Source organism: Mustela lutreola, chromosome 13 (assembly GCF_030435805.1).
Source record: "Mustela lutreola isolate mMusLut2 chromosome 13, mMusLut2.pri, whole genome shotgun sequence".
NCBI classification, from domain to species: domain Eukaryota; kingdom Metazoa; phylum Chordata; class Mammalia; order Carnivora; family Mustelidae; genus Mustela; species Mustela lutreola.
Genome location: NC_081302.1, coordinates 63016593 through 63043322, shown reverse-complemented (window position 1 = coordinate 63043322; position 26730 = coordinate 63016593). Strand labels below are relative to the sequence as shown.

General features: G+C 40.4%; 1 protein-coding gene across 3 annotated transcripts in view; it reads right to left on the bottom strand.

Annotated features, from left to right (window-relative positions):
* WDFY2 (WD repeat and FYVE domain containing 2) overlaps window positions 1-26730 on the bottom strand; it is a 179064-nt gene that overhangs the window by 138088 nt on the left and 14246 nt on the right. The window contains exon 1 of one of the 3 annotated variants that reach the window (XM_059143772.1): window positions 2584-2689. The exons of the other annotated variants lie outside the window; for them this stretch is intronic. The gene's annotated coding sequence lies outside the window, so the exon portion shown is untranslated. Of the gene's footprint in view, window positions 1-2583; window positions 2690-26730 lie in introns of those variants that run through there. 3 annotated transcript variants of the gene reach the window in all.

The window sequence follows — 26730 nt, the reverse complement described above, 5'->3', positions numbered from 1 at the left end:
AATTTTTTCAAATATTATCTTTAGGGATGCTAATATTGCAAAGCTCAGTGCCGTCAGCGTATGGCCTCCTGGAGTGAATCAGAACACAAATGTGCTCTGAGTTAATCCTTCACCTTTGTGAAGAGGAAAATAATAACCCCAATTTCAGTGCAATTTTACCAAACTAAAATGCCATATTTAATATGAAGCTAAACATCGCATCCTTCCCTCCCTCCCTTTCTCTCTCTGTCTCTCTCTCACACACACCTCCAATGTTCTACATTAAGTACAACGGAGCAAAAATATATAAACAAAATTAAGAAAAAAGGATGGAAGGAAGTGTGGTTTTTACTGATTTAAAAACAGAAAATCCCACCACCTCACTCACTGGGGTGGATCAATGTCCTACCCCTGAAGTTCTGTTCTGGTTTGGTTTTCCAGACTCCCCAGATTTTTGAGTCACTACGTGGCCACTCCAGAACCAATCTAATCCTCTCTGTATTTTTCCAGATGGCAACTGTCATCTGGGCCTGAGGAAACCCAAAAGGACCAATCTGGCCAGCCATCACACTGTGTACTTCAAAACTCCCTGAGAGCTAAGGCAGCTGCCACTTCATTATTTGTAACTCTGTTTAAGATACAAAGTCCAAAAGATATCTTCAATGCAAAATAGTCTTAATTGTTTTAAAGGCGGCTATTTCCCAGGTAAACAAAGTCCGTTAACTCTTCCGGATTTAGTGAAGAGTATCGCGGAGCTATTAATGTTCTTGCACTGAACCGGTGAGGCCCTCAGTCTATCCAAGGTGTGTGTCTGCCAAATGCAAGAAGGGAGGAGGGAATGAGAGGAGACAGATCTGATTTTGCAGCAGGAATCCCATGCCTTATCCAGAGAAAATAAATTTCTCTAAATCACTTTAACTTTAGTAAACACACTGAAGCCAACAGGACTAGATGACCAGGTTTTAGATGGAAGGGACATTCTAACCTAACAGGACAAGGCAAAGGGCACAGGGCCTGGCCCACAGGGAAGAGAGAAAAGAGGAGAGCCAGAGTCAGGAGAGGAAGTGGATGAGCTAAGTGTGTCCCAACCTCCCCTCTTGAAAGGTACGCTCACAGGGTGAAAGAAGAAAGAAGGCCTCCACCATGCTTCCCATTTAGGATTCTGGGAAAAGACTGCCTCGCTGGCCCCACCACACCAATTGGGTCCGGTAAGTCCCATGAGAGTCAACTATGTGCTACAGCAAAATCAGAGAAAACAATGGCTGGGATTGATCTTTTTACCTCCGTGGCCCTGGCTTTTGTTTTTCTTCCATGAGACCCAAAAAATCCTGCCTCAACAGGGTGAGACAGAAGTGAACTGATGTAGATGGGGTGCGGTGGGTGGAGGGTCATGGGAGTGCCTGGTAAGGGGAGAGGTGACGCCACTACAAAGCCGGCAGGGGAACCAGATCACCAGGCCAAGAGCTGGCTGAAGGATATGGCAGAGGCCCAGAGGGGAAGCATGGCCACGAGAGCCAGAGTGAAGGGGAGCCTGCCAGGAGCACTACCAGGCATGATGGAGCATGACAAGCAAAACAGGAGCTCGACCAACAAGAGTTTTCAGCAGCAAACTCCAGGGAGGGGCGTCATCCCTCAGCCATCTCCAGGCCAGGCAACAGGCCAGAGCAGCTGCTTCCTGGCCGAGCCAAAAGGGATCGGAGGTTACCAGGTGGGTTTCCAGACCCCGTCCAGCCCCCCAACCCAGCACCCCCTCCCCCGACCCCGGCGCCATGTGAATGAGGACTATGGTGGAAAGGAAGTATAAAAATCAGAGCACTTTACATGTTGAAAATGGACCATTTACCTAAAAAAATTTGAATTGTTGCATCAGACTAAGTTTACTAGATTACACTACATTTAAGCTGTTCCCCCTAACCACTTCCCCAGTGGGAAGGGGCTTGTAAGGAGGATCAGCCCAAATGATTCAAAAATAAGGAGTTCTTCTCTCTGCCTTTAAGTCCCATAAGTAACCAGTTTCTTCTCACCCTTAGTTCTGACTGCCCACAGCATGAGACAGAGTGAGGAAAATAGTCCCCCGTCCTATGTAATGGCCCTCACGGTCCCATTATTTAATTGTGGAAGGGCCAGGGAGAGAACCTCCACTCAACACCTTCCGGAGTTCCTCTTTATTTGCCTGCTGGGAAAGGGGGAAGAAGAACATCTTGTGAGGAACGACCCAACAGACAGAGCTGAGAGAGAAAGGAAAGGCCAAGAAAAAAAATGAGGCACCATTTCTTTTTTCCGACATTGCACTCTGCAGCTCACCCTTACGGTAGTTTTTTTTTTTTTTTTTTTTTTTTTTTTTAAGATTTTATTTATTTATTTATTTATTTGACGAACAGAGATTACAAGTAGGCAGAGAGGCAGGCAGAGAGAGAGAGAGGAGGAAGCAGCCTCCCTGCTAAGCAGAGAGCCCGATGTGGGGCTCGATCCCAGGACCCCGAGATCATGACCTAAGCTGAACGCAGTGGCTTTAACCCACTAAGCCACCCAGGCGCCCCCATTATGGTACATTTTTAAAGAGGCAAAAGGCATCCCATATTTTGTTCACTTCTCTAGCCTTACCAAAGGTGGACAAGCTCCCGCCATCTTGTGACAGCAGCCTGTGCTTACTCCTCTTCAACACACCCTCTCCCAGCACTCACAATGGCGACAGGCAGGGAGGAGGCACCCCAAGCCTTTATTGTTCACCTCTGGCAAGCCTCCCATCTTCTGCAACTGTGAAGTTCTGTGCTCAGGGAAATTCCAGCAACACTGTATGAGAACGGGGATTAGTCATGGGCTGACGCTGTACCCTAACAGTGAAGGTTTGAGGTAGGTCATGAGCGACAGCAACAGGTATGTTTACTTTATTCAAGGTAAACAGGCCGCAGACACTCTCCCACAGGAAACCCTTCAGACCTCTACTGATGACTTCAAGATCCATTCATTCTCTGTAAATCATGAACTTCTCCAGGGCAGAGACCAGATTCTACATCTGGACTGACTCCACCTATTCATTCATCCATCCACCTACATGGGCATTCACAAAACTAACTTCAGTGACACAGGCTGCCAAATCCCACGGTGATACACAGCAGAACAAGCTACGGTCCCTGCCCTCAGGAAGCCTAGAAGCTGGTAGCAGAGCACCACACTGTCAACTCTTACTTTATTATAAATACCACAGAGCGAGAGACAAACCGCCCATTAGGCTACAGCAAACTTCTACTAATGAGGTAATGCGAAATAACACGGTGCTAGCACACAGTCAGCGCCCAAAAATATATTATCTTTCCTATGCTCTCTTTACGGATACTCTTAAGGCAGTGCTGCCAAAATGTGGCACCAAACCCAGGGGCCTCAGGGTCACAAGGCAAAATACTGCTGAACTTGTAGAGTGCTTCTCACTTGTGCTTCAGAGGCATCCCAAATTTTGGCATTAAAGTGTATTTCTACATCAGCTGAGGTGTGATTGCTCTCTTCATAAAGAGAGTTTGATTTCCACAGTCAGTCCAAGGCTGCTAAGTGAATAAATGGCAGGTGAAATTAACAGTAAATAGAAACATGGGTAGCTTCATCGTTTTTGAATCAAGCTTCTTTTAAGTATTACAAAGACTTAAGAGCTTTTTCTATTTAACAACTAGATAAGAAAAAAAAAACCAGTAAGCCAAACATACAAGCCTGGAAATTTAAGGCCTAGAAAGTTAGGCTACTTCTCAAATAAATCAGGCTATGGACACATTTCTTGAAATTTCTGGAGATTCAACCCACCATTTTTGCTAAGGTGGCAGGGGAGATTTTTTTTCTACTCCACCCCACCCCACCCCCCCGATCCTAGGAGAAAGGCCTGTCTTCCTCCATCCCAAGAAATCTAAGAATGTGAAACATTAGCTCATGCATGTGAAGACAGGGTGGAAAAGAGCTGAATCCTTCAGGGAAGAAAAAGAAAATGACTCAGGGAAGCAGGGGCAAAAGGTAGAAAGACCAAAGGGAGGAGAAACTCCACCATGCTCAGAAGAGGACAACTTCACACTACTAACACTATACTAAACGACAGGATATCACAATAGTAAAGAACTCTGTACTTGGACATCATGTGTACAGAAGACTGTCTAAAAAGATTTCCTTTCTGTTGATGGAATGTATCTTCCCTGTCAGACAAACCCAAACACAGCTAACGAGTTACTGCTATAGGGATGCCTGGATGGCTCAGTCATTAAGCATCTGCCTTTGGCTCAGGTCATGATCCCAGGGTCCTGGGATTGAGCCCCTCATTGGGCTCCCTGCTTCTCCCTCTCCCTCTGCTGCTCACCCTACATGTGTTTTCTCACTCTCTCTGTCAAATAAATGAATAAAATCTTTTTAAATTTTTTAAAAAATAAAGCATTACTGCTATAATATACATCCCTGAGGGGCACCTGGGTGGCTCAGTCACTTAAGCATCTGCCTTTGGCTCAGGTCATGATTTCAGGGTCCTGGGTTCAAGCTCAGCAGAGAGACTGCTTCTCCCTCTTCTTCTGTCCATCCCCCCTGCTCATGTTCTCCCACTCTTGCACCCTCTCTCTTGCAAATAAATAAAATCTTTAAAAAATAAAATAAGAGGCACCTGAGTGGCTCAGTCAGTAAAACGTTTGCCTTCGGCTTGGGTCATGATCCCAGGGTCCTGGGACTGAACCCCACATTAGGCTCCCTGCTCAGGAGGGAGCCTACTTCTCCCTCTCCCTCTGACCCTTTCCCTGGCTCATGCTCTCTCTCACTTTGCACTCTCTCTCTCTCAAATAAATAAATCTTAAAATAATTTTTAAATAAAAATAAAAATAAAATAAGTAAAATAGAATGCATCTCTGATAGCTACCCTAAGTAGGAATTTTTTTATTAAATTTTATTAAACAGATTAAGGCCTCACTAAGTTAGAATTTTATAAAAATACACCAAAAGCCCCACAGAAATTTCCTTTATAATAAACACTTTCTTTATAGATATAGTTAGAATCAGTAACTTAGGGGGAGGTGGTTTTCAAAATATTTAAGAAACATTTTCATAAAGTCTTACTTTAAAAGTATCTACATACAGACAAATCCCTTTAACTTCCACAGGTTTGATACAATGATACAAAATCAACAAATGGCCTGCTGATTCAATTAATATGCAAGACATTCCATACATATTTCTTAAGAAATTCACAAGCTGAGTATAAATTACCTGTAAAAAGGAAAGGCCCGGTAACACTATAACTATGTGCCAGGCACTGTTCTAGAAGCTCACCTCATAGCACCCCTCTGAAGGGCTGTGACAGCCATTAAGGTGCTCACAGTACTCGGATTCTCCTCCGTCTAGGCACATTAGAATGACACTTCCCGACCTCCTTAAATTCAGGCATGACCATGGGGCTTGCTTTAATTCATGAAGTGGAAGTGGAAGTGATGTGTGTCACTTCTGGGAAGAAGTCTTGAAAAGCCAGCAAAGGTTCTGCCAAGCCGGTTCCTCATCCTGGTGAGCAGTGATGCTCAAGCTGGTGGAGCCTCTCGGACCACCAGCTCTGTCACAAAAGCACACAGAAAACTCTCAATTGTCACAGACGAGGACTGACAAATAATTCTTTTTGACGTAAACCCCGAAGTTTGGAGGCTGTCTGTTATTATAATCTAGCCTACCCTGACTCATAGGAGGTAGCTGAAAAAACATTTTCTCCCAATTCTGTCATTTAGACTGTTAATCTAGATTGTTTTCTTCTTACGCACCATTTCCTCCTCTACCACTCCCAGAAAGCAACCCATAAAAATCACTATCTGCATTTTGACATTTTTATGGAACCAAAAATTTATTATCTCCCTTTAAAAAAAAAAAAATTCTGCTTTTAAAAGAGTTGTTAGCAACTTTTAAAAATGGCAATTCAGGGGCGCCTGGGTGGCTCAGTGGGTTAAAGTCTCTGCCTTCGGCTCAGGTCATGGTCTCAGGGTCCTGGGATCAAGCCCCGCATCGGGCTCTCTGCTTAACAGGGAGCCTGCTTCCTCCCTCTCTCTCTGCCTGCCTCTCTGCCTAATTGTGATCTCTGTCAGTCAAAAAAAATAAATAAATAAATAATAAAAATCTTTATAAAAATAAAAAGGCAATTCATTCTTACAAAATACACACACACACACGATTTGCCCCTACATAAGTTTCAAATAATATCTATGTATAAAAAGTGAAAAATCATCACTTTTCTTACCCCAATTCTTTTAGGTGCATAAATAGATTCACTTTTTTAAGAAACAGAAATGTCACAAAAATAATCTACAAAATAATATGTATATTATTTGCCTACTTAATAGTCAACAGACAGCTTGCCAGTTAGTAATTACATTGTGTGGCTATAACATAATTTATTTTACCATGTCCCTACTGATGGACGTTTTGGCTCATCCCACATTTCTACTTCATTGCAATGCTACAATAAACACCCTTGTAAAATCATACTACTATTTCTGTAAAATTTATCCCAAGAAATGGACCTGCTCAAAGGGTATGAACATGTTGCATTTTGACAGGTACTGCCAAACTGCTCTCCAAAATGACTATATCAGGATGCCTGGCTGGCTCAGTTGACAGAGCATGCGACTCTTGATTTCAGGGTCGTGTTCAAGCCCCACATTGGGCATGGAGCCTAATTAAGAAAAAAAAAAAAGATGGTATCAATCCAACAGGACTACCAATAGTATATGAAAGTGCCTTCTCTCTTGATCTTACAAAACTGGTTATTATCAATTTTTAAAAATATCTGTCAAGTGGGAATTACAAAAAAATGGTGTTTTAGCACTTAATTTATATTGCTTTTATTATTTTTTTTCCAGCTTTTTTTGACTATCTGTATATTTTCTTCAGGGAAATGTGTGCCTGTCCATATTTTTTAATTAAGTTGTGTTTTTATTCCTTATTTATAGATGCTTTTTATCTATTACAAATATTAAGACTCTTAAATCTATGTCAGAAGTACTTTCCACAAGTCTTCATTTATGAATGCTGGGTTCCAACACACAGATTTTTTTAAATTAATATGTTTAAATTTGTCAAAATTTCTCATTATAATATCTGGGTTTCAAGATAAAGTCCTTTAAATTCATTCCAAGCTTAATAGGTTGACTGTAAGAACACTTCCACAAAGAATATAATTAATCCTGCTTTTTTGGCTCTTTAAATCCACGCTGAACTTACTTTATTCTTTAATATAAATGTGTATATGATATGTCTCTCTGAATGCTAAGGATTAAGTAAGATAATGCCTCCAAAGCAACCAGCACTACACCCAGTATGCAGCTAGGTTTTCAGTAAATATGCCTTTATTAAAATTCCTCTGAGTCCCATTAGTTTAGAAACAGACACATAATTCTTTCCAAAATACTTTACATCAGAATTCCAATTGTGTTCAGGGCGAGGACACGTCCTGCCAAAACAAGCCCGTTTCCCAGCCTAGTGGACAACGAGGGGTGGCAGTAGGACACAGTTCTGGTTAATGAGATGTAAGCGGAAGTCACCGAACTGAGCTTCCAGGAAGCTCCTTGAAAGAGAACGGGAGCAGCTGGTATCTGCCTTTCGCCATCTGCCCTCCCTTTTCTTCCTGCCTGGAAGGCAGATGCAATGCTGGCTGGAGAGCAGCCATCTTGAGATTTCAAACTGACAAGATCACTAGAGTGGCTGAAGGGGTCTTTGATGGTTTTGACCAATCCTGGAATGCCCACCTCTGTATTTCTCATTACAAGAGGAAAATAACCCCTTTAACTAGTCTGTGACAGTAATTCTCTGTTTTCTGCCAACTGCAGCAGAATATAATATCTAAATGCCATGTCATGGTTCACCCAACATCTTCATACAGATTTTGAAGCATTCTTTCCATTTTCGTGGCTTGAGTTGGTCCTTTGAACATAAGTTATGCTGGTTTGAAGGGCAAGTTCTCCATTCACAGATACATTAATTTAAAGAGGAGAAATCAAATCATTAAGCATTTCAAGTAGAAATCCAAGTGCACCCTAAGGAGAAATCAGTAATCAGCAACATATGGTGTCACCTGTGCTAATCCTGGTGTTAAATCACCCTTATCAGGACACCACACAGCTCATTTTAGTTGTGAAGTAAAATCTTAGGAACAAAAGAGATCTTTAAGGAAAAAAAAATCACGGCATTGGAGGAATTCTTAGTAATTATACAAGACTAAATTTTTATTTTGCCATTAATCCCCAAAAATCTGGGCTCACTTTTAGTTTTAAATAAATTAAGAATTAAGAAGATATCCCAGTAGGTACCCAGAGAAAGCCCCACCATCTAGCTTCCCTAGATTAGGGAAGAAAAGAACAAGCTGAAGGCATTATTTAACAAATACTGCTTCAGAATTCTTACTGATACGGTTACCTACTTTGCTACCAGAGGAACAGTCACAAAATACTGGTCCTCTTTCAGTCCTCTCACTTAAGCTAGCCAGTCCTCTGAGCCTGAAGAAGCAGCCAAGGGCTGAGGGAAGACAGACTGTACCCCCCACAGCAGTCCTCTCCTCCAGCACAGCAGTCTCTTCAACTGGGCAAAGAAGAGGTGGGGGCCAGACTGTAACTATCTCCAGGAGACTGGAGTCCTCCTTCCTGCACCCGCCTATCAGCCACCACTGGCTCCACCAAGAATACTGGTCTTGTAAAAAAAAAAAAAAAAAAAAACTAACTTTCACCCAGCAAGTATCTTCTACATGGCACTGAATATTTTTAATTGAATTCCTCAACTGTAAATAAACTCCCTTACTCAAACTGAACACTGTCCTGATAGTCCTCTGTAATAAGAAGCAATGTACCACATACTACTGGTCACCGTCTCTTTACCTTCTATCCATAGTGGGGAAAGGGGGAAGGCAGATGAAACAAAAAGCAGATGGAATGCAGAGAGAAAGTCAACAAAGAATGGCAGTGCAAAGAAAGAACATCATGTATATGGTCAACCATAAGTTTTCCTATCAGCCAATGGTACAGCTTCTAAAGTAAGACATAGAGCCCCTTCTCCCATTCAATCCATAAATTGGTCAGTTGCCATTTTAATCTATTTATAAATAAACCATCCCACTTCTCAACACTTAACATAATTTTTCAAATATATGTCCACACACTTAGGCAGAGGTCAACGAACTTTTTGAAATATATTCACAAAACAATTTTAAAAATTACTTTAGTTATAAAAGAACATCTCTTCAAGTTGTTAATTTGTAAATAAAGTTCTCATTTAGGCCAGCCAAGTTAAGAAAAGTAGGTAACCGTATCAGTAAGAATTCTGAAGCAGTATTTGTTACAGGTAATTAATCACCAAATAATTAGGAGCTGTCTAGAATGTATTCCAAACACAAATACCTAAGGGTCCCTCCCAAGTACGGAGGCAGGACTATTCATAGAGAGGCTACACTGGGGAACAGGAAGACCACCAGGGAAGGAATCAGAGTATGTGTTGTAATTCTCCTGGCTTCCATAGTGAGTTCACTGTCTAGTAATGGTCATTCCATGTAGAGCTCTGAGTCTGCACCTCGTTGCCGGTACAACGGCAGTAACTGTACCAATTATCAGTTAGCATGCCTTCAACTGGAATAAGAAAAACTTATTCTCTGGTAACAAGAAGTCAGCAGTGCGGCAGCTCCAGGGCAGGCTAATTTGGTAGCTGGTTCTTTCCGTCTTTTTCTTCCACTCTAGTACGCTTTCAACTTACTGTTAGGACACCTTTCCCTTTAGTCACAAGACTGCCATAACAGCTCCCAGTGGTCAAATCCAGTCATGACCAAAAGCAGCAGAAAAATCGGGGATGTTTCTTTCCTGTGTGTCCCTTTCAAACAGGGAACAAACTTTTCCCACATGTACCCTTACCCCCAGCAGACTTCCCTTCTTAGATCACTAGCCGGAACAGGGTCGCATGCCCATTCCTAAACTAGTCCCTGGCAGAAGGAATGAGCTTACTGTGATAGGCTTAGACTATTTAGGATTTAGTCCTAAGTTACATGAGGTAGGGGTAGACACCTGAACAAAAAAATTGGGGTTCAATGAGCCAGAAAGAATAAAGTAGACAACTGGGCGAATAACCAGCAGGGTCAGGAAGCCCTTACTCTTCATAGTACTGAGGAAGGACCAAATGATAGAGCATGAAAAAATCTGTAAAGTATAAAATGCCGTACAGATGTAAGAGATTATTATTTACTCAAGAAGCATGTTGTATATTAAGGAAATAATAGCTTCCCATAATCTTTGTGATGAAACAGATTCACTGAACAGGTTATTCTTTTTCAAAAAATCACAAAAGAGCAAACTATAATGACCATCATTCAAACCGTAAGGATAAATATGAGGTTTTGAACTACTATGAATATATGCATTTTTCAAATATATGCAGATTGGTGATATGAAGCATCAGCAATAGGTTTTACAGCCAATATATTCTTCCAGCCTATAATTAACAAATATTTTCTGAGCATCTACTATGAGGTCCTATTCTAAGCACTGAGGATACTGTAGTGAACAATGCAAAATCCCTGCCATGTTGGTGCTTATAGAACCACACTTAACTGCGTAACTACTTTTGGAGAAAAGCATTCTTAATCACCAACATATGTTAAATTCAAGTTATCAGAATATGCAAAATTTTTAATTAACTATAATAACTTCAGTTTTTGTTTACATCTCCACACCACCCACAAATAAAACCATGAATCTGGGGGGGGGGGGGGGATGGACAGGTGCTCACCAACAGAAGAAAGGATGTGTTAACCAGATTCTTCTTTGTTGCTTTTTTCCCTCAATTCTGGATGAATGCCCAAAAGCAAAGCCATGTTTCAGCTATCACTTCCGAAAATGAAAATGATACTTGCAAAGGGCAGAGCTAAAATAGCATCAATATCTATAGTCTAAAAACAATCAAACACACACAAGATATAATCTGAGAATCCTGAGAACAACCTACATGTTTTCCATGATTGCTGTCCACTAACAGTAGACAGTATACTCTGACAGATTGACATTATACTCTGTACTTTTTACATTACACATTATACTTCATATTTTTTGACGTTATAAAGGAATCTTACAAGTAAATTCACACCAATCCTTACCAAGCAAGATAAATGATGTTACTGGATGCAAAAAGGCTAGTTGCCTTATTTTTTTATCTGCAAAATTAGAATTCAATGATACCAAGGAATCATACAAATTAGAAATGGGAATGAAACTGATGTACTTAAGCAAATATTCATCACATGAGTTCTAATTAAAAGAATTTTCTCTAGTAATTTCATACAATAAATACATAATACTTACGCACATTTATTTGAGGGGGGAGAAACTCTGTATTTCCTAAACAAATGAGTATTTAGCAAAGCTTTTTTTTTTTTTTTTAAGATTTCATTTATTTATTTGACAGAGATCATAAGTAGGCAGAGAGAAAGGGAAGCAGGTTCCCTGCTGAACAGAGAGCCCCAAGCAGGGCTGATCCCAGGACCCTGGAATCATGAGCTGAGGGGAAGGCAGAGGCTTTAACCCACTGAGCCACCCAGGCACTCCTAGTAGAGCTTTTTAATGATTCACTTAGCTCCTTCAGAGATTCACTCAAAGCTGTATCAAATTTGCTCTTTTTACTGAGAAATATAAATGATTTCCTATATCTGTTTTCAAACAGAAGGCATTTTAAGTGCCTTACTTTGTGTTAACCAAGGTACCAATCCCGCCCCCTCACCATTCCCATTATTGTGTGCAACACACAAAGTGGCAACCAAATGATATACTCATTACTCTTCCCTAAACTTTGCTTTTTTTTCTTACTTCCCAAATCCCTGAGACTCTGTATCCATATACAAATTACCAATGGAAAGAATTAAGAGAATTGGCTCTTTGGCCAAAGAAAGCCAAACAAGGCCAGGGAAAGAGGGAGAAGCAAAACACCAAAGGTGACACAACTCTTAATCCAACTCAGAAGACATTCACAGCAATCACCTGCTTGAGGTGAGAGATACCCTTTCTACCCACGCATATCCATCCTCATGCATTCACCACCCCACCGCAGAAACTGGCCAAATCTTTCTTATAGCAGGAACTCATATTTGCCAATTTTAGTGCTACCCTCTGGGCTTGGTTGGGTAGAAGTCAAAAACGACAAGAATTCTATGTGCCTAGAATTCAGTTCCATCTTTGACTAATAAGCAGTGATCAGAAAGGACTCCTGTGGGGCACTGACAAGAGAATAGACTAACAACTAGACCTTCGGGGCTTGCTCTAACAACTTCCCTTAGAATCAATTCAGCTTTTAAAGATGAAGATGGGGTTGCCTAATACAACATATAATGAATGGATGCCTGTACTTTACACCTCAGCACACTGAGGCAATCTCTCTGAGAGATTTTTCAAGGTAACAGACAAATGTCTTTTCAAATACCACTTTTTCTTTTCATCACCTTTATGACATTCTTCTTAAAATATTTTCCTATGTTCTTAAACACTTTTTATGCCTTAATTATAGATATCCCAGGAGCTACAGTCTTACACACAGATTGATTTTTCTAACACTAAATGTCCCAAACTCTTGGTTTTCAGTTCTTATATCCACCTCCTATAATTTTTCTAAGGTCAACTGTCAATGCTCAATTTATTATTAGGAATAACCTAATTAGCTCTTTTCACAGTCCTAATATTTGGAGGGCCAGATGATCAAGTTTATTAGTGTTCTGTCCAAACTAAGCAGTGGCAAATGAAAAGTCAGAATACTGTTTACCTCTTGCCGGCTGTAATCAGCACCGAGGTTCTTTGGAGGAGCCAACAGTATTAAATGTCTTGACATGGATTTCTTTTCAATACTGCAGTTAACTATCGATTTATGCTTTATGTTCTTTCTGAATATTTCATAAAAGAGAGTTAAAATTCTATAGGCAAAGAATTGAATGGGAAAATACAGCTTTCCCCTCTCACTCCAGCATGCATGCACACCAACATTCATTAAGGTAGTAATTCAATTGCTGAAATTATATTTGTAGATAATAGCCAATAGCATCTGCAGAAGCTGCTTCATTCAGCATTATTTGTGGCAGAGGAAAAGAAAAGAGAAACGGAAGCAAACAACATCCAAAAACACGTGAAAACAACCTAAATGTTCCCTAAAAGGGTATGTAAAATAAATTATGGTACTGAATGAAATCAATCACTCTATTCTGATAAGAAAATATCCAAAGATACATTTAATTAAATAAGCAAGCTTGCAACTACCCAAGAATACGTTTAATTAAATAAGCAAGCAACATACAAAGGCCGGGTATGATCATATTTATACAAAATGAGAAAATGAATGTGACTACTACTTTTTTTTTAAGCTTTTATTTATTGAGCTAGAGAGAGTGAGGGAGATCATGAGCAAGGGGGCAGGATAGAGGGAGAAGCAGACTCCCCACTGAGCGGGGAGCCCAAAACAGGGCTCGATCCCAGGACCCTGGAATCATGACCCGAGTTGAATGCAGATGCTTAACCAACTGAGCTATCCAGGCACCCCGAATGTGACTATTTCTGAAGAAATGCAGAAAAAAATGTTAGTGGTATCCCAGAGGACATGGGAAGAAATTATCTAAAATACGGGATTTTACTTAATACTCTGATTCTATCTGAATTCCTAGTCAATAACCACATACTTCTTAAAAGTGAAAAATTAAATAAACAAGTATATTATTTCTATTTATACCTATAACAAATAACTACACACTTTATGGCTTAAAATGATAAAATCCTATTCTCTTACAGTTCTGAAGGTTGGAAGTCCAAAATGACTCTTAATTAAGAAGCTAAAAGCATGGTATCAGCAGAGCTGGTTCCTTCTGGAGACACTGGCAATTCCTTGACTTGTGGCCACATCTTGCCAATCTCTGCCTTCATCTTCACACATCTCTGCCTCTCCTCTGACTCTCACCCCCCCTGCCTCCCTCTTTCAAAGACCCTTATAATTACACTGAGCCCACCCCCAACAATCCAGGATAATCTCCCCTATCTCAAGACCCTTAACTTAATCACACCTTCGAAGTCCCTCTTACCATGAAAGTCCCTGTGCTTGGGGGGGCCTCTGTTCAGCCTACCACAAGTGTATGCCAAACTGTTCCCATGGAAGATTCTTCCATGGTCTGAGATGTGGGGGAAAGAGTGTGGGAAAGCACTTTAACTCTTACTCCTTGGTATTATTTTAAATTCTTAAATTGAATATATATCATTTTAATTAAAAAACCGAAAACCCAATACACATACCATATTTCCTCAGCTCTAAGATGCCATTGGTCACAAAATACACCACTGCATGTATGACTAAGAAGGAAAACACTAATTATGATATTCCTTTTAATAACATGCAAGACTATTTACCAAAATGTCCTCAGAAATCCCTCCCATCCCAGCACGTCTAACCTTTTACAATGTGACCTGACTGCTCCTCTTGCCAAGAGACAAGAGTGTTTCTCCAGTCCTGACTCTGGGCAAGGCTCTGTAACTTGCTTTGGCTAATGGGACATTAGCTAATGTTACTCAAACGGAAGCTGGGAAAGTGTTTGGGCTCTCTCTTGATGCTCTGTCTTGCAAGCTGCTCTCTTGTGATGCTGCCCTTCTGTCACGTGAACAAGTCCAGGCTAGGCCACCGGCCACCCCAGCCAACCCATCAAATACTGGGCAAGAAACACTTGTTGCTGAAAGCCTCTAACCCTGACGTTGGAAATATTAAAAGGTGAAAAAACTGGAACTTCAAGCCAATGAAATATGAAGTTTCATTAAGTATATTTCAGTATAATATCAGTAGAAGTAGGTGTCTGAAGGGTGGTTCGAGGAGAAAAGTGTACACGTTAGTGAGCTGAGTTTTTAAGCCACATTGGCTGCTACAGGTCACTCTTGCTTATTTTCTGGTTTTCAGTTACATTTCATATAGATGAAGTCACTGGATAAATGATCGCTGGCACTGCAGGGATGCTGGTCTCTGCAGCAGAGTATTAGAACAAGATAAATTATCTTGTCTGACCAATGGGAAAGAAAGTAACAACCTCCAGAATTAAATGCTGGAAAGTTAATACTTTGCCATTCAGGTAGGTACTGTGAATCAGAAATTAAGAGTGACAACCCCAGCAAATATCTCTTAATTTTATCCTATAAAGTAGATAATGTTATTGAAAAAACAAAACTGGGCCTCACACGGTGGCCCAGTGTGAGTTCTAGCATTTATTATGCTCGTCATTTTTTTAATCAAAACGATTCTAAATACAAGAGGTTCAAGTCACTTCCCACTATGATACTGCATTCATAACTGTGGCCTTCTTGTTCAGTGGGGTCACTGATATAGACAAGATATGTTTTGTTTGAAGAAAAAAAAAAAGGTCAAACAACAGCTTCATAATGAAAGGTGAATTTTCCCCTTTAAAATCCAGTTTCTGGGGCGCCTGGGTGGCTCAGTGGTTAAGCCGCTGCCTTCGGCTCAGGTCATGATCTCAGGGTCCTGGGATCGAGTCCCGCATCGGGCTCTCTGCTCAGCAGGGAGCCTGCTTCCTCCTCTCTCTCTCTGCCTGCCTCTCTGCCTACTTGTGATTTCTCTCTGTCAAATAAATAAATAAATAAATCTTTAAAAAAAAAAAAAAAAAAAAAAAAAAAGATTTTAAAATCCAGTTTCTGGATTATTATAAGAGCTACCACTTATAAAGTACTTGTTTCCCAAATCACCAGTTATAATATTACCTGATGTGGGTGCATCACTAATGGTAAATAAGCAGCAGAAAGAACAGCTTTACCCCAGCAATTTCTTCTCCATCTATACAGTTGCATATATTTTTGGATTATTAATTTAATGCACAGCTGTTGAGTGCTTATAATGTGCCTGACACTGTACTCAGGAGTAGGAACACAAACTATCCCCTCCAAAAGATAAAAGCTAAAATTCAGAAATCTAAACTTTGAACTGGAGGTATCAACTGAATGAATGCATTTGCTCCCATCTGAAACTGCCATCATGTGCCAAGAGCTTTACGTACAACTCCGCCTGTCCTTCAATCCTCACAAACATGACACATTTTAAAAATGACTTTAGCCTCTCTGAGAGAAGTCACCCAGCTAATAAATGGAGGAGCTGGGATTGAATCCAGATAGGTCTATCTGGATTTCTTTACCACCCAAACCACCTTTTGCTGTCTCTGCTTTGTGCTTTTCGATTTAAAGTAAGAAGAGAATAGTACAGGTTTATGCTAGAATGAAAGAGAACAATCCCATAGAGTATCAAGGAGTGGGGGGAGAATCATCTTAGAAGCAACTCACGATGATAAAATGCTGAGACAGTCCTCTTCCCAAGTCCCTATAAGGCATGTAATTATTAGTCCCCAATGAGCACCTTATGTATGCTCTCAGACACATAGCATCCTTTTCATTGTCCAGTGTGGATTAACCATCCATGCAGTCAACTAGTCTAAATTTTATTAAATGTACTTCTTAATAAGGCTCTCAGTGATGAATCCCACGCTAATGACCAGGTACACAAAAGGCACACTTCCACTTATACCAAAATTATTTTCTTCATGTTCTAAATTTCTGACAGGGTGCCCTTTAGTTTTAATAACACATATTTGGTGAAAATTCTCCATGTTTGTACAATCCACATTCACTGTGATTCTCTACTATTCAGTATTGAACTTTCACTTTCAAGGATAGGTTCTTAAATAACAAAAACTAACATCTATTGAATGTTTACTGTATTTAGACTCTTCACTAAATCTTTTTTTTTTAAGATTTTTATTTATTTATTTGACAGAGATCACAAGTAGGCAGAGAGGCAGGCAGAGAGAGGGGGAAGCAGGCTCCCTGCTGAGCAGAGAGCCCTATGCGGGGCTCGATTCCAGGTCCCTGAGATCATGACATGAGCTGAAGGCAAAGGCCCAACCCACTGAGCCACCCAGGCACCCCTTCACTAAATCTTTATATGAAATATATCCCTTAATACAACCTTTGGAAATAAATTCTAAATCTCTCACCATGCCCATTTAGCACAAAAGAAAAGAGGTCCAGGTAATGGAGAGCTTGTGTATTAATTACACGGTATCAGAGCCAGTAAGTGGTGACATTGAACCCAAGTCTGACTGCAGTGTCCAATCCAAAGTGCCATCCTTATATGGATGGACAATGACCGACCCAAAAATCCAGAATCCACTCATCTTTAGAAAGTTGGTTAGCACTAACAGTCCTCATTGTAAGCATCCCCAGCACCTTCACTGATCACACTACTCACCTTCCCTATTCATCCTCCCTACTTTCCCTGGGTTATTGGATCCATTCCCACGACTTTCATAATCCCCATTTTTTCAGTCTAGAAAACTGAGCCTTAAGGAACTTGTCTAAGACCATACAGCTAAGAAATGTAGAGCAGACTCAAATCCGACACCCATCTTCACTCTTCACCCCTACGCAACGCTGCCTGCCCAGGATTTACCTTCCTCACGAAGCCTTAAGTCCTTCGATGCGCCCTACTGCCAATGGCTTTGGTTCCAGCAGCAGCATCATTTAGTTTAACCTTTCACCAGACTTCTCACTTCATGCCCCTGTCCACACTGCTCCACAGAAATTTGTGCAGTGACAAAAACATTCAACAATCTGCACTAATCTGGTAGACACGTGCTTTCTGAGCATCTGAAAAGTGGCTGAAGCCACACACAGATTTTTTAATTTTAATTAATTTAAATGTGAATGTAAATGGTCACATGTGGCATATGGATACCATACTGGAAAGCACAGCTCCAAACAGTCCTCAAGTCTCTCCTGTTCCCAAACCTTCATGTTCATCAGGCTCAGCCATGTTCCCTCCCTCCTTGGGTTCCAGGAAGTTTCCTGTAGGCTCATAACAGTTCCTAAGATGTTAAGGGTATCTCTGTTTTATAACTAAAAAGTCAAGACTTAGCCTAATTCCTAACTACTACAACAGTTTCTCCTCGTGAGTTTTTTGTTGGATAGAGGCACGATTTTAGCAATGTTCCTCAACATACTCAGGGAAGAATCTGAAGCAGAAATTTCTGAGGGCCCAAAATGACAAAATGAGGGAGGCAACCCTAACATAAACGCCTTTTCTAACTGGAAACCTCATCAACGAGTATTATGAATCGGTGATTATTATTTCCCCAAGAAATTAGCATTTATAACACAATGGGAAGACTCCAGCTGATGTTAATATTTTGCTTGGTCTGTAGAGTTGCTAAAAACAGTCTCTGCACTAACTTTAAAGATGTCACATAAATATCTGGGTTTCCAGTACTTCTTGAAAAATCCAAGGGTCTGGAGACCCTGGGCCTGTATTCTCAGCTGGCAAACATCCGTTAGATGTGAGAAGCTGCTGTACTCTCTCACTGGACTGGCACTCCACTTTGCCACAAGCCCTTCTATACCCTCTTGTCCCACTGACACTGAGGCCCGACCTACTTACAACTAATTATTCCCAAAGCACGCTGTTTCCCTCATTTATGTTACAAGCCTTGTGCCTATGGCCTCGGGATTTTCTGACCCCCGACAGAGCTTTACACAGTCTTTTCATGTACATTATTTCATTTAATTCTTACTACAGTCTTATAAAGAAGGTGCCGTGATTCTCCCTGTTTTATAATCAGGGAGCTGACCCTCAGAAAAATTAAGATTAAGTGAGAGAAGCATGATTTTAAGTTAGGCCCTGTAAGTCCTTCTCTCGTGCTCTTTCTACCATGTCTACCAAGGACCTTGTTCGACAATAGCCCAAGAACAATTCTGTAATTGAAATTTTAGTCAAATTATTTTTATTACAATATTAAAAAAACATTCTTGGGGCGTGTGGGTGGCTCAGCTCCAGAGTGGGGGGCAAGGGGGGTTCCAGCTGCTCCGGGCCCTCCTAGCAGCATGGAAGGCACCACTACCTCACCACATGCCTCTCATTTAAACTCCCCACAAGGGTACTTCTGCTCCATAAAGTCTGAATATAAATATTAATAGAAAACACACTGCGAGTTTAGGAAACATACAGTGATGGAACACTTACAAATTCTCATCTAAATGAGAACAGCAAATGAATGATTTCAGGTGGTTCTACAGGCTGTCAAGAATTGGCCAGCTTTATAATATTCCTATTTGCCAGATTAATTGATGAACTTTGGGGTGGTCCACGGCCAAAGCACTCATATGCATGATCATCAAAGTCCCGGGCCTACATTCTTAGCCTAAGGAACAAAGGCCCCCACATAAAAGGACTTCGACTACAGCACTCAGGCCAATCTGGGATCCTGTTCCAAGAGGCAAAGGCAGAAAGGATATAGTTGGGGAAAGAGGAACTGTTAACATGAGTCTTACAGAGTAGGACATTAAAATGGAACCCATATGGAGACACTTTGTCCCAAGCGCAAAGTCAACACTGGTCAAAAGAGTATAGGATAGCTCCCCTACCTGAAGGCCTCATATGAGCAGTCCTACTAGTCCTACTAGTTATCTCCCCAATACCCAATTTTGTTAAAGTGCTGCAAACAGACAAATGCCCCCACCCTCCCTTGCAGTTGGGTGAGAATGTTATGACCCAGTGAAGAGCTAAAAGCCAAAAAGCCATCTTGAACCGTGAGGGAGGAAAGCCAAGAGCCATCTTGAACCACAGGGAGGAAAGCCTGCTAGAGAATGCAGCTCAAGAGATAAAGACCACTCATCCTAAGATGCTTTGTTGTATGAGCCTGTACTTGGTTAGGCCCAACTATAATAAAGGCCCCATGCAGCCTAAAAGGCCTTCCTCATTCAAAGACCATCTTGTTTACCAATAAATGCATAGCCCTTTCTGATATAGATCAAAGTCATACCTATAATTGTGTTTATTTTAGGTCAAAAAAAATTTTTTTTTAATTGCAAAATGATTACCACGATAAGTTTAGTTAACATCCACCATCTTAAATAGATACCAAGAAAATTTTTTTTCCTTGTCATAAGAACTCTTAGAATTTCCTCTCTTGGGAGCCGGGGTGGCTCAGTGGGTTAGGCTGCTGCATTTGGCTCGGGTCATGCCCCACATCAGGCTCCCTTCTCAGCAGGAAGCCTGCTTCTCCCTCTCTCTCCGCCTGCCTCTCTGCCTACTTGTGATTTCTGTCTGTCAAATAAATGAAACCTTAAAAAATAAAAAAATAAAAAAAGAATTTCCTCTCTTAACTACTTTCAAATATACCATATGGCAATGTTAGTTAGTCATCCTGTTGAACACCACATCCCTAGGACTTATTTGTCTTATAACTCCAAGTCTGGACCTTTTGATCACCTTCCTCCAAATCTCCCTCTCCCTAACCCCTGGCTCTGATAACCACAAACCTGATCCCTTTTTCTATGAGTTTGATTTTTTTTTCTGGATTCCACATGTAAGCAAGGTTATAGAGTATGACCTTTCTCTGACTTATCTCACTTACCATGAAGCCTTCAAAGTCTATCTATGTTGTCCCATATGGCATAGTTCCTTCTTTTTTATGGCTGAGTAATATTCCATTACATACAAACAACTTCTTTATCTATTCATCCATTGAACACTTTGGTTGTTTCCATATCCTGGCTATTGTAAATAATGGTTGCAATGAACATGGGGGCACAGATTATCTCTACAACACAGTGTTTTTGTTTCCTCTGGATATGCTCCCAGGAGTGGAACTGCTGAATTATATGGTAGCTCTATTTTTAATTTTTTGAGGAACTTCTGTACTGTTTTCTATAGTGGCTGCACCAGTATGCATTCCCACCAACAATGCATAAGCATTTCCTCTTCACATCTTTGCTAGCATTTGTTATCTCTTGTCTTTTTGATGATGGGCATTTTCATAGTGTGAGGTAGTATCTAAATACAGTTTTGATTTGTATTTCCCTGATGATTAATAATGTTGAGCAACTTTTCATATATCTGTGAGCCACTCTTGTATCTTCTTTGGGAAAAGGTCTATTCAGGTCCTTTGCCCATTTTTTCCCCAAGTTTTTATTTAAATTCTACTTAGTTAACATATAGTATAATACTGGTTTCAGGTGTAGTATTTAGTGATTCATCACTTACAACACCCAGTGCTCATCACAAGTGCCCTCTTTAATGCCCATCACCCAGTTACCCCATCCCCCCCCAATGACCTCCCCTCCAGTGGCCTTCAGTTTATTCTCTATAGTTAAGAGCCTCTTATGGTTTGCCTTCCTCTTCTTTTTTCTTCTTTTCCCTGCAAAATTCCATATCTGAGTGAAATAATATGGTATTTGTCTTTCTCTGACTGACTTACTTAGCATAATACACTCTAGCTCCAAGCACATTGTTGTAAATGGCAAGATTTCATTCTTTTCGATCCTTTGCCCAATTTTAAATTGGGTGATTGATTTCACATCTACAATTTTGTAATACCAGCACATGGAGCAGGTAAAGAAGGGTATCATAGGATGTAAAAGGATGCCTACTCTCTTTCTACTTAGTTTGTATTAGAATTTGTTGACCAGTTAATTGATCTGCTAACTTTGGCTCTGAAAAACAAATTTGGCCTTTTGTGATACCCACAGAGGCGGGTCCTTCTACCCCTCCACAAGGTCTCTGAGAGATGGCATAGCACAGTGAGGCTGGATGGAAGGGTGGGTGGGGGTCCAACGACCCACGGTGCACATCCCTACTTTGCCTCTTCTTGGCTACATTTGTTCCCTCACCTTTCAAATGAGAGTAAAATACTAGCTTCATAAAATCATCTTGAGGATTTCATAAGAAAAGACACATGAAGGGCTTAACACAGTGCCTGGCACATGGTGAGTGAGTATGCAATAAATGTTAGCTATTACTAACTACTATTAATATCTTGAAGCTTTCCAGTCTTCTCCCTGAAACCAAATACATACCGTGCCCATATGTGCTTAATGTCATTTTTCAAATTTCAGTTTGTTAAAAATATAATGAAATATATATATATATATGTATATATATACATATATATATACACACACACAAAAGTTCATCCATCAGGGGGGAAGAAAAAAACTTTTCTTTAGCCGTGTGTTTTAGAGTTTAGAAAATATGGTTACCATATGGGGTCTACTCAATAGTGCTAAAATTTGTCATGTAATAATGGTTTTTGCTCAGGAACATTCTTAGTGAAATACCTACCCATTTCTCCACCTTATATCCACTACGAGAAAATAACAGTCAACATGTCAAATCAGCAAATGAAGTGATGAGAAAATCATGCCAAGCAGATTTAAAAAAATCTGTATGAGCAGATTTAAAAAAAAAAAAAAAAAAAAAAAAAGCAATGAAGATCAGGAGAAAAGGAAGTCAGTGTTCCTCATTCTGCTGCTACTAGAGCAACAACCAACAATACACCAAGCTATAAGGGCACAGCCTCATTTCACGCCCCCACTGTTCCAGCAGTGGGCACTTGCTCCATTATGTACCTTACATCTCCTCTGACACTTTATCCTTCCCTCCCCCTCCCCAGGCTGCAGCAGCTTTTGCCATAAGCTGCAACATGAACCCTCTTGTGGTCATAATACCCCAGTGAACAGCTGACCATGGCTGGACCAGTAAGTCTGTCCCCAAGGAACTGTGGAACGAAGACTGGAAGGCTGACATCAGTCTCCCTGCTTTCTTATAGTAGAACATGTACAGTTCAGGAGCAGATGGCAGCCATGTTCTGCCACGTGGACTAAGTAAGAAAGAGAAAGCCAGTGTAAGCAAGAGAGAAGAATGGAGCAGACACAGAGAAACCCGTGAGCAACACGGAGGGAGGACTTCCGGGTTCTCCCTAAGTTCCACTCTTTAGCTCTATTCCTAGAGCCCAAATGTATCCCTGCCCTCAGATTCTGAAGGATACTTGAGCCTTCTGCCAGTAAACTCCAGGGCTGGTTTCTGCTCACTGTACTAAGAGACTGTGCCATTATCTATCACTAGAAGACAACTGGTTTCCAGATTCCCTCCCTCACTGTGAACTCCCACACAACAGGAGGAACCTCTGTTGCTCCAATTTTGCCTACTCTGTTCTAAGTTCTGAGCTAGAGGCCTTGAAAAAACACGGTGCTGAGGATCTCAGAGCAGGAGATAAGTAAATAGATACATAAATAATTTCAATGCACGAAAGGAGGTGTTTTACTAAACACATCAAGACAGTGCTGAGGGAATGCAGCTAGCTATCAGGAGATCAGGAGGAGGAGGCTGAGGTCACACGTAAGCACTGTTAATCCCCAGAGTAGTTCTGTAAGTGAAGTTTACAGGGCAAAAGCTGAATGCCCAGAGAGATCCCTATCAGGCCACATATCAGACAGAGCATGCGCAAATCCTATTGGCTTTCCTCTCGGCAAAATCATAAAACCCACAAGTAGGAAAGAGCTTAACGTTTTTCAGTAGAGACTTCTGAGTTTCACACATGCATGTACTATCACTTTAAAAACAAGTTTAATTATTTTTTTTAAATGTAACTGCTAGTATCTAGCTGTTTTTACCTGTCAAATATTCAGAACTTCAGTTCTGGTAGGATTAATTAGTACCCATGGGAAATGAACTACCAAATAAGCAACCTTTCTTTTTTTAACTTAAAAAAAAAACACTTGTTTCTTATGTACTATGATTATTTAATTCTCTCAAATTGCGGCAATCTCCCAGCTAAATTACATTTCAAATAACTAAATGTTTCACCATTTTGATCCCAATCTCTCTGCAAATCCATCCAGGATATACATCACCAGCTTTAACCTCACTTTTCCACATAATATGGACATGGACTACAAGGCAACAAAGAGACCAATTTTCTAGGTAAAAGTTTTGTAAAAGTGGAAATAAGCAATGCTGGGCCCTGAAAATACTAACTAGGACAATATACTCAAAAGGACAAACTTAATATTGAGCTATATAAAAACTGTCCAATGCTTTAAGCTTTCAAGCTCAAGTTCAGTCCTTCACACTCAGGAACGGAACTTTCCAGTAACTATTTAGTGGTAAGACATCGACAAGGGCCTATGCCAAAATATAAAAATGTCAGTTATAGTCAAACATACAAAAGGACATCCTGGTTCCAATGAACCACTGGAAGCTACTCGAAGTAATCTCAAAAAAATTAACCTTTTGGGGGCACTTAGGTCATGATCTCAGGGTCATGAGACAGAGCCCCGCATTGGACTCTGTGCTAGAGGTATGGAGCCTCCTTGAGATTCTCTCTCCCTCTCCCTCTCCCTTACCCACCCTCCACTCATTCTTTCTCTCTAAAAAGAATAAAATTTAAAAATAAATTAACTTTTTGTTCATCAACAAATCAACAACTTAAGGGAGTGCATGGATCTTCTGGGTTCAATGATACTGATACATACCTCCAGATGTATGCAACCCTTAAAGATTCATTTAGTAATTTTAAGTTATTTAAGAGTAGAGTAGTATAGCAAAGTAGCAGGACACAAGGTTAATACACAAAAGTCAATTGCTTTATTATATACCAGCAATGAGCAAGTAGAATTTGAAATTAAAAACATAGTACCACTGATACTAGTACTCCCAAAAATGAAATACTTGAGTATAAATCTAGCAAAATATGCACAAGATCTATATGAGGAAAACTACAAAATTCTGATGAATGAAATCAAAGAATAACTAAATAAATGAGGAGATCTTCCACCTTCATGGATAAGAAGACCCAATATTGTCAAGATATCATCAGTTCTTCCCAACTTGATGTGTAGTTTCTTTTTTTTTTTTTTTAAGATTTTATTTATTTATTTGGCAGACAGAGATCACAAGTAGGCAGAGAGGCAGGCAGAGAGAGAAAGGGAAGCAGGCTCCCTGCCAAGCAGAGAGCCCGATGCGGGGCTCTATTCCAGAACCCTGCGATCATGACCTGAGCCGAAGGCAGAGGCTTAACCCACTGAGCCACCCAGGTGCCCCTTGATGTGTATTTTCAATGCAAACCCAATAAAAATCCAAGCAAATCATTTTATGGATATTAATAAACTGATTCTAAAGTTTGTGAGCAGAAGCAAAGGACCCAGAATAGCCAACACCCTACTGAAAGAAAGAACAAAGTTAGAGGATTAATGAATGCCACCAGACTTCAGGACTTACTAACAAACTATAGTAATGAAGACAATGTGGTATGGGTGAAAGAATAGAAAAATGGATCAATGTAACTGAACAGAGAACCTGACACAGACCGCCCCCACCCCCATAAATAACACAAGTGATCTTCACAAAGGAGCTAAGACAATACAATGGAGCAAAGACAGTCCCTTCAACAAATGGGCTTGAAAGACTGGCACCCACTTGCAAAAGAATGAATCTAGAGAGACCTTTACACTCTTTACAAACATTAACTCTAAATGGATCATAGACCTAAATATAAAATGCAAAATATAAAACTCTGTTCTGACAGTCCCAAGCCTACTGATGGTAGCACCATCGGTTAGAAATATCTGAAGCACACGTTATCACTCGGAGTGAGCTCCACAGACACTTTCCCTACTATAGCCCCCACTTTTGGCTGGGCCATTTCTTGGGTTCTAAGCTCAATCACAAAATACAGTTCACCAAGAAACCACTACAGAAATTTGAGGAACCAGATTTATTACTCATAAGTTCTGGATAGTACACAGCACTCCAGAGGGTCACAGAGCAAGGTCACAGGTAGAGAAAGAGAGAGAATGGACCCAGGGCTCTGCCTTTACTAGGGTCCAAGGGTGGTGTTGAGGGTTTCACAGGTTCACTCTTTACTGGCTAAATTAAAACATAAGAACAAGAATTAAGGCACTGAAAGGGAGAAGGGGGATCTCTCAAGCAGATCTCTTAAGCAGTCACTTACCTAGGTTACCCAGAGCTTTCTGAAACAAGGACCTTCATGTGTGGGAATGGCCTAGTCCCTTATCTGGTTGTCTTATCAGAAGCTGTGTCATACAACCAGCAATACATTTATTCAAGATGGATGCCTTTTGAAGTAAATGCCTCCACAACCAAAATGTCAGGAACTTATACTACAAACTCCTAGAAGAGGAAGTAAAAGAAATTCTAGATGACCCTGGACATGGTGATCATCTTTTTAGGTCCAACATCAAAGACACAATCCATAACAGAAATAATTGATAAGGGCGCCTGCGTAGTTCAGTTGTTTAAGAGTCTGCTTTGGTTCAGGTCATGATCCCAGAGCCCTGGAATTGAGCCTCACATCAGGCTCCCTGATTAGTGGAGAGTTTGCTTCTCCCTCTGCCCCCTCCCCTGCTCATGTCTGCTCACTCTCTCTCTCTGAAATAAATAAATAAAATCTTAAAAAAAAAAAAAAAAAAGAATTGATAAACTGTATTTCTTTAAATCTAAAATTTCTGCTCAGTGAATGACAATATCAAGACAATGAAAAGATAAGCCACAGACTGGGAGAAAACATTTACCAAATAAATAAATAAATAAATAAATAAATAAAATAAATCAAAAAAGGACTATTATCCAAAATATACAAAGAACTTTTAAAACTCAACAATAAGAAAACAAACCATTCAAGTTAAAGACAAACAAACAACAAGAAGAAAAAAAAAAACAGGGGTCAAAGACCTTAACAGACACCTCACCAAAGAAGATCTACAGATGGCAAATAAGCACATTAAAAGATATTCCACCTCCTGTTGTCATGGAAATGCAAATGAAAATAACAATGAGGTATCAGTACATGTCTATCAGAATGGCCAAAATCCAGAACACGAATACCATCAAACGCTGGTAAAGATTTGTGAAGCAACAGGTACTTGC